Consider the following 7,432-nt stretch of genomic DNA (forward strand, 5'->3'; position numbering starts at 1 on the left):
TCGGCTTCCGTCATTCTCGCTTCGCTACTGTTCAGATTAGTTGTAGCGTCAACGTAGGCGCCAGTTGCAGCAGCACTCCAACCTCTGCCGAGATCGAGATCGTCGTTGTTGCGACCGGACTTTGGAGGCACCAGAGACTCCGGAGGAAGGGGCTAGAGGAAGGCAAACTTAACAGAGGTTTTATTTACATGGGCGAGCAGTTTGTTTCTACATGACGATGTCGTCCTACAGGACGAGGATTTCGTTTCTACATGACGACGATTGCGCGTCGAATGAGCCCGCGGGGGCTCGTTTTAAAGGGTCTCTTTCCCCAGATTCCTTGATGGGGGAATTTCTGCAAGTTGGGACGGTCCAATCGCGTCCCACACAACACTAATGAGGGTGTCACCCACACTCGCCCAGGTCAGCGTCGTCGACTGGGGCGTGGCCCCGCACTCTGCTGCTGTTGCACCAAAGGGTGCAACCTGTGGTCCCCGCCATGTGAAGGCCGTAGGGCGATGGGTCCCACGCTCGGACACAAAAGGTCTGCAGCTCCGAAGAACCTTGTCGATCAAATAGGAGGCTGGTTGTCATCCGCGCGGACGCCGCTGTCTCGTCAAGGTAGATTTGGCGACAGGAAATCATTACTGTCGTCTCGCCGTACCCGGACAGGCCGGACTGCACGGCGCCTCACGTCCCATCTCGGGAGGACAATTCAAGCGCTTGAACCACTGTCAAGGCAAGCAGCGCTTCGGCAACCGGTTCGAAGAACAGGAGACGCCGCTGCCTAGTCGGCGCAGGGGCCGATCGTAACATCGTGGAGCAGCAGCGGAGGGCTCGCGATGTCGAACGCAAACGCCTGCGCAGGCAAGGTGATCCCGAAATCCGGGCCAGGGAATCCCAAGCGAAACGGCATCGTCGAGCTGCAAACCCTGAGGTCCGGAACGCTGACGTCGAAGCCAAACGTCGGCGTCGAGTTGCAAACACCGAGGTCCGGAACGCCGACGTGGAAGCCAAGCGTCAGCGTCGAGCTACCGCTTCCGGTACGGAGAGACAACGCCAGTCTGCGGCGAGGGCAGCGAGGCGTTCGAGACAACTGCAACGTCCGGGAACCAACGGAGCGAGCACACGATTCAAGCGAGACTTCCTCGACCGGAGCTTCAGACACAGCCGCAACGTGTGCGACCGACTTTAGTTCGGCAACAACCTGAGCAAGGTCGGTAGCAACCAAAACGAACAACATCGTAACGCCGCCGTTGGTGTGCCGCAAAGAGAGTTTGCTGCTGACTGCGGCGACGTCTCGCACTTCAGCGCGTGCTCCACGTGCAAGGAAGCGTTGACGTCGGGCAAGGTTCGAGCAATGAGCGTGACCCAAGGCTACCGCTACCCACCGATGCCCGAACACCTACCCAAACTGAATGCGGTCGAAGAGCGGATCATCGCTCCTCGCCTGCCGTTCATGAGCATTTGACGCCTGACGCGCCACAACGGCCAATACGCAATCAAGGGCCATGTAGTGAACGTGCCCATCGAAGTGCTGAAAACCGTGCAGTGCCTGCCCAGAAACGTACCCGACGACGCATCCATCGACGTCCACATCAACAGTAGACTCGTGAGCAAGGACTCGTACAGGCGCAGCCTAGTCAAGAAGAGCACCGTGCACGCGTGGCTGAAGCACCTAGAGCGGAGTCCCCTCTACCGGCACCGGAACATCGAGATCGACTGGAGCCGTCTGTCTCAGTTCGACGGCGATGACGTCGAGTGTAACAACGACGAAATTGAAGCCCTCCCCGACATCACAGACCTGGGCGATCCCGTGCAAGCCGCCATCGCACTCAACGCCGTGAGCCGGACTCTCGTGTACGACGACGTAGCCCTGGCGGCGTCGACTTCTAAACACAACAACAACGACGACGAAACGGTGCAGGGCCTGCTCGACAACACGCTGAGTCTGCACTTGGCCCCGGGCGAAGAAAAAAATTCCCATCTCCCTAATCTTCGACGTTCACTCGGCGCTAATGGAAAGCAACGACAAAAACACAACGTAATGATAGCACAACACTAAATACAAAACTCGCACACTAACGGAGGCGCCGAGTGAACGTAACGGAAACTTGATGTGCGCCCCCAATGATGCTTCGCAACCCCCCATGGTACCCTTGAGTGGGAGATGGTGTAATTTTTTTGGAGTCTACACAATCAGGAGGATATGTAGCAAAGCTTAACAAATTTTCCCGCGCTTTATCACGTTAGGCAATGCTCTTATAATGGGCAAAACTTATCTGTATCACTCCATGCTTGCGCGGGCAACGTTGCACAGGACTGCACGGGATTCCGTCCAATCACGGGATTCGTCCAGTTGAGTGCGAGTCACCCTGATGGCAACACAAGACGTTGCCTTTTTCAAAGCACGGTGGCGGAAATGCAACCACGTGAACAGGCGGCTTGAAACAGGCTTTTCTTCTGTTTTAATGAGGATTTGATGGAATATTGTGTAAATGTAAATGGAACAATATGAAGTAAAGGTATATATATACATATATATATATCACATACATTCAGTTCACAGTATAACAACTGTCAACATCGCAAGACGCTATAAATGTCGCGTAGGTGTACAGAGCGAGACCAACCTGGAAAACATTGTTCGTGTTCGTCATATATACCGCTGGCCTTCAGTTGTGTCACCAACGTTCCACAACAAATTTTTCCACATTCCGCGCAAAGAGCCTATGCCTTTTAAATCTTGTTACGACGCTAACCTTCACATTGTTCACGACGTGCCGCTAATGCTGCTTAGTTCGCTACTAACAGGCTGCTCTACAGCTAAGGCACCCCCACTGTTCGCCACAACCCAAAAATTTTCAAACCAGAATCCGCAAAACTTCATTCGACGCGTTTTTGCGTAAGTCGCTATCGCCTAATCAGAGGCGGTCAAATTCCGCTGTCGCCTGTGTCCAAGTTCTAACGTTTGCTTCCCGGACGCTTGAGATAACGCGATGCGTGCTAGCTTAGTATCAGTTCATGCGCTATATTTATATACAGTGCACGAGCGCTCATTTGCATTTTGTTTCGAAACATCCGAAGTTTTCGAGTTCACGGTTTTCTAAGATTAGGAACATGCAGGCAAACGAAGAAAGGGTAGACCAAATGGAGGAATGGTGCATGTAATAAACAACAAAGTAGAAGCTGCGGCGAGAATATTCATTCCATTGAGGACGATACAAGCAGGCTCACGAGAGACGCGGATAAAAAATATCTTTCAGTGTGAGCGAAGGTAAACCGCGCGTGCGAAACAACTAAGTTCGATAGGGAACTACGGATACCTTAAAGTTGCATTTGCTTGGACTGCACAGGTAGGGTAAAAATCCGCAATGACGGATTGTAAACATGGCCGGCAACTCATTTATATTTTTCGGCCTTCGTTCACTAATTTGATGCTGTCATTATCCACAGTTAGGTCTAATTATCTCTCACATTCACTCTTACTGCGTTCGATTGGCCTTATTGCATACATTAGCAGCCCATCAACCATAGCTGATGCTCCCTCGCGATATGTCTACGTGCATTTCCTTACTAACTTTGCTAGTGCGTCTGTAATATTACAACATTTCACGTTTAATAATAATATTCTGGGGTTTAACGTCCCAAAGCCACGATATGATTATGGCAGACGCCGTAGTGCAGGGCTCTGGAAATTTAGACCACCTGGGGTTATTTAACGTGCACCTAAAGCTATGCACACGGGCCTCAAACATTCCCGCCTCCATCGAAAATGCAGCAGCCGTGGCCGGGATTCGAACCCGCGAAGTTCGGGTAAAAATTCACGTTTCATGCGAATGACTCTGCCTTAGGAGCAAGAGATAAAATAGGCTGCGGACAAAAGACTGTTTTGACTAGACGATATTAATTATTGGGCATTAATTATTATTTCATTATATTGTACACTCTTATTCAAGTCCTGTATACCGTCCGGCACATAAGCGGCCCATTTTTTCCACCACTAGGTACTCCATATAAGCGGCCCTTCAATCGCCATTAAGCGTGACAAATTCTGCGGTGACGGGCTGGGCCCGCTATATGCGGCCGCGAGCGGACGCAACGCTTATATGGAGCCTAGAGCACTGCACGGGCCCGGGCCGGCCCGAAAGCCCGGGCCCGGCCCGCCCGCGGGCCGGGCCGGGCCGGGTAAGGGTTTCATGGATCGGGCCCGGGCCGGGCTCGGGCCCTTGGTCTTCGGGCTCGGATCGGGCTCGGGCCTGAGCCAGGCCCGTATTAGGCCCGGGTCTCATACGTATAGGTATAATTGCGTGTGTACGTTGTGTGGCTTTGTTTTTGTTGTTTTGTGGGGTTTAACTTCCCGAAGCGACCCAGGCTATATGAGACGCCGTCGTTGAGGGCTCCGGGTAATTTAAACCACCTGGAGTGTATTGGCGTGCATAGAAATTGCGCAGTACAAGACGTCTACAATTTTGCTCCATCGGTATGCTACATGGGATTTCAAGAAACGCCTAATATAAGTTTCCGCCATTATAGTGAGTGAAAGACGTTCTTGGGTACCGTGTAAGGAAAACAACGGTAAACTGCCTAGATTAGTGTCTATAAGATGTGCACGTTTTATCTAGGGAGACATTTCGAGTATGCAGCCACGCTCGCATGCCCGTAGACTGGCCAACGCGTCTTGTGAGTCATTAATATCTCAGGAGCTGTTTTTCGTGCATTTTAAGTGCAAGATGCGGAACGACTCTTATCCCAGGGCAAACGCCGTTGTTGATTTTCCCATTACTAGTGGCGATGCGCCAGACCATAGAGAGATAAGATTCTTTAATGAAATGCCCGTAGAGGTTAGCCTGGTTTGTCACCTGGCTTGCTACTCCAGGTGTCGGGTGATTATGGTATATACAATGATCACATATACACCATATACATACAGTCACACACATATATACATAAGAGTCCTTCACAGGCTTTGGTTAATCTGAGTGTTTCTCAAAAACGCCAACAGCGCTTTTGTGCTGCGCATCGCACAACTGCTAGACACTCGTTTCCCCGAGTGGCGGTGACGGTGGCGGTGACTCGGGGAAGAAGGGTGGGACAAAGAACCTTGTTGTTTTGAACACGAAAACGTAGTGTAGGTTGGGTGCAGTTGCCTGTCGAGGAGTCAACACGACAACTTTAATTTATGTAACGCTGCCCAGCCTGGCGTATTCCTCCCAGAAGCAGATAGAGCACGTTTTTTTCCCCATTGCATTGTGCAATAGATGAGGTTTGCAGGAAACTTGCTACTTTTACTCAACAGCCCTAGCTCGTATGCAGTTGATGTAGACTCAATTTAAAAATGTCTGTCATGCTTTTTTCTCCACTTTATGCAAGTATTATATTTTGTAGTTGTTCTTTGAAATGCAAAAATGAGATTGCGTGGTTAGCACTGCGTGCGTACATGAAAGAGCCAGCTATGACTCCAATTATATTTTATATTGCCCTGCAATCATTTCGCAAGAGTGTTACGCGCGTAATTCACCGAAAGTATACACAGTACCGGTGAAAGTTGTGACACTGAAAGAAGTTCCCAAAACAATCTCTAGAAAATATCTTGTGTGCGGTAGGTATCTTCACAATAACCGAAGGTTGGACAGTGCCTCCTTTATGCTCAAGGCATAACTAGCTGAAACGGGCCGGGCCGGGCCGGGCCCAAACCTTTCGGGCCCGGGCCGGGTACGGGCCACATTTAAGAACACCGGGCCGGGCTCGGGCGGGCCGGAGCATGGCGTTTTCGGGCCGGGCCGGGCCCGGGCCGGCAAAATCGGCCCGTGCAGTGCTCTAATGGAGCCTGCGGTTTATTCACGCGAAAATTTCTCGAGCGGACGCAACGCTAATACAGGGCCCGCTGTTTTATGCGGGAAATTGAGATCGGCGCCGCGGCGAGAAGCGAGAGAGCGCCGAGCGAGCGTGCTCAAGGCTCGAAGTCCACGTTGACGTCGTGTAGTGTCTCCTGTGTTGGCGCCGGATGCGGCCGGTGAACTCGAGATACAGCATACAGCCAATACAGCCAGCGCCTCCCTGACCTTGGCAATCATATCTGATTTCGTGCCAAGCACGTGCGTTGGAAACGCAGCGGCCGTGCCGAGTTACGTCAGTCGCCTTATGCTGCCTCGTTCCCCTCGCACCATTTTTGTTTAAAGTATACAAGTTCGTATTGTAAAGGTGCCTTTGTTTCTGTTTACTCGTGAATATGAAAAGTTGTCACTCAAACAACGCCCGCGACGTCTACAAACTCAACGTGCGAAGGAAGTTTTCACCTTTGATCGCGTTCTCTCCCTGCTCACGCTGCTGACTTATTCCCCCTACAGTTCTCTTTCCCATGCGCGTCGAGCGGTGTCCCTCTCTTTCGCGCCCGCTCCTTGCGTGGTCTCTCTGTTTTCGTTGAGAATTCAGTCCCGTGATCGTCTTGGCGTGCTTCAACGTTTCGGCAGTGCCGATCAGGCCGTGCTGCGTGGGATGTACACCTCGACCGACGTCAAAAGCATTCAGAGAGGAGCGTGCAGTTATGATGGCACGTGTGAGTGCAAAGTGTGTCAGTGCGATGTGAGTGTGAGTGCATCAGATTGCTCGCGTACAGCCGCCAGCCAGGGGAACCAGGCGTGCCACATCAAGTTACCTGGTGCTCCTACTGCGAACACTGCCCCGTGAAACACGCACGACTGCGTGAGTTCATTTTGATGCTCCCAATCTTGTGTTGTGGTGTTAGAAACAAAGCGCAGCTCCTAACGAGTTTCTATAGATCTGTGAAACGCGCATCGGAAGAGCCTCTTGCTCGGACCTTTTCTTCGAATGCATGAAGGTCGCAAATTGTCAGAAAGCGAAACACTGTTGCTCACTATTATGTGGTTCGCGAATGAAGAATGATATCAAGCAGCATCTGCAATTGTGCACCTGAAGCGGATCTATCTCTTATATATTGCTCAAAAACGTAATCAGTATAGTACTTGCATGACTATATATCGTAAAACGTTCGTAAACAGTGTAACTATTTATCTGCGTTAAGGTGCTGCAACAGATAAAACTTAGATATTTGTTTCTGGTGGAGAGTTGATAAATTACAATTAAGTCTATAGCTAACTCATTCCATTGAAGAATTTTCTTTCGCACGACGGTTTTGTCACAATTATGCAGCAATTTTCGGTGCAGCATATGAAATAAAAAAAAAGCTATTGTATGTCTGACCAGACAACAAATACATAAGCTTGTCAAGACCACGTTTAAACGAGATATTCAGGATAATTTTACGCCCAATTATGCTGTATGGAAACACAAAATACTTTTGAATACAAGAATGCTTTTCTGCAAAAGAGCTTTAATTTCAATGAAAGAAAGACAATATTCAATAAGCAGGTGGGTGCACCACTCTCAGACGTGTGCATTGACAGCCGAAATGACCTGCAAAGTTGTGATA

The sequence above is a fragment of the Rhipicephalus sanguineus genome, chromosome 2 (assembly GCF_013339695.2).
Source record: "Rhipicephalus sanguineus isolate Rsan-2018 chromosome 2, BIME_Rsan_1.4, whole genome shotgun sequence".
Classification (NCBI taxonomy): Eukaryota; Metazoa; Arthropoda; class Arachnida; order Ixodida; family Ixodidae; genus Rhipicephalus; species Rhipicephalus sanguineus.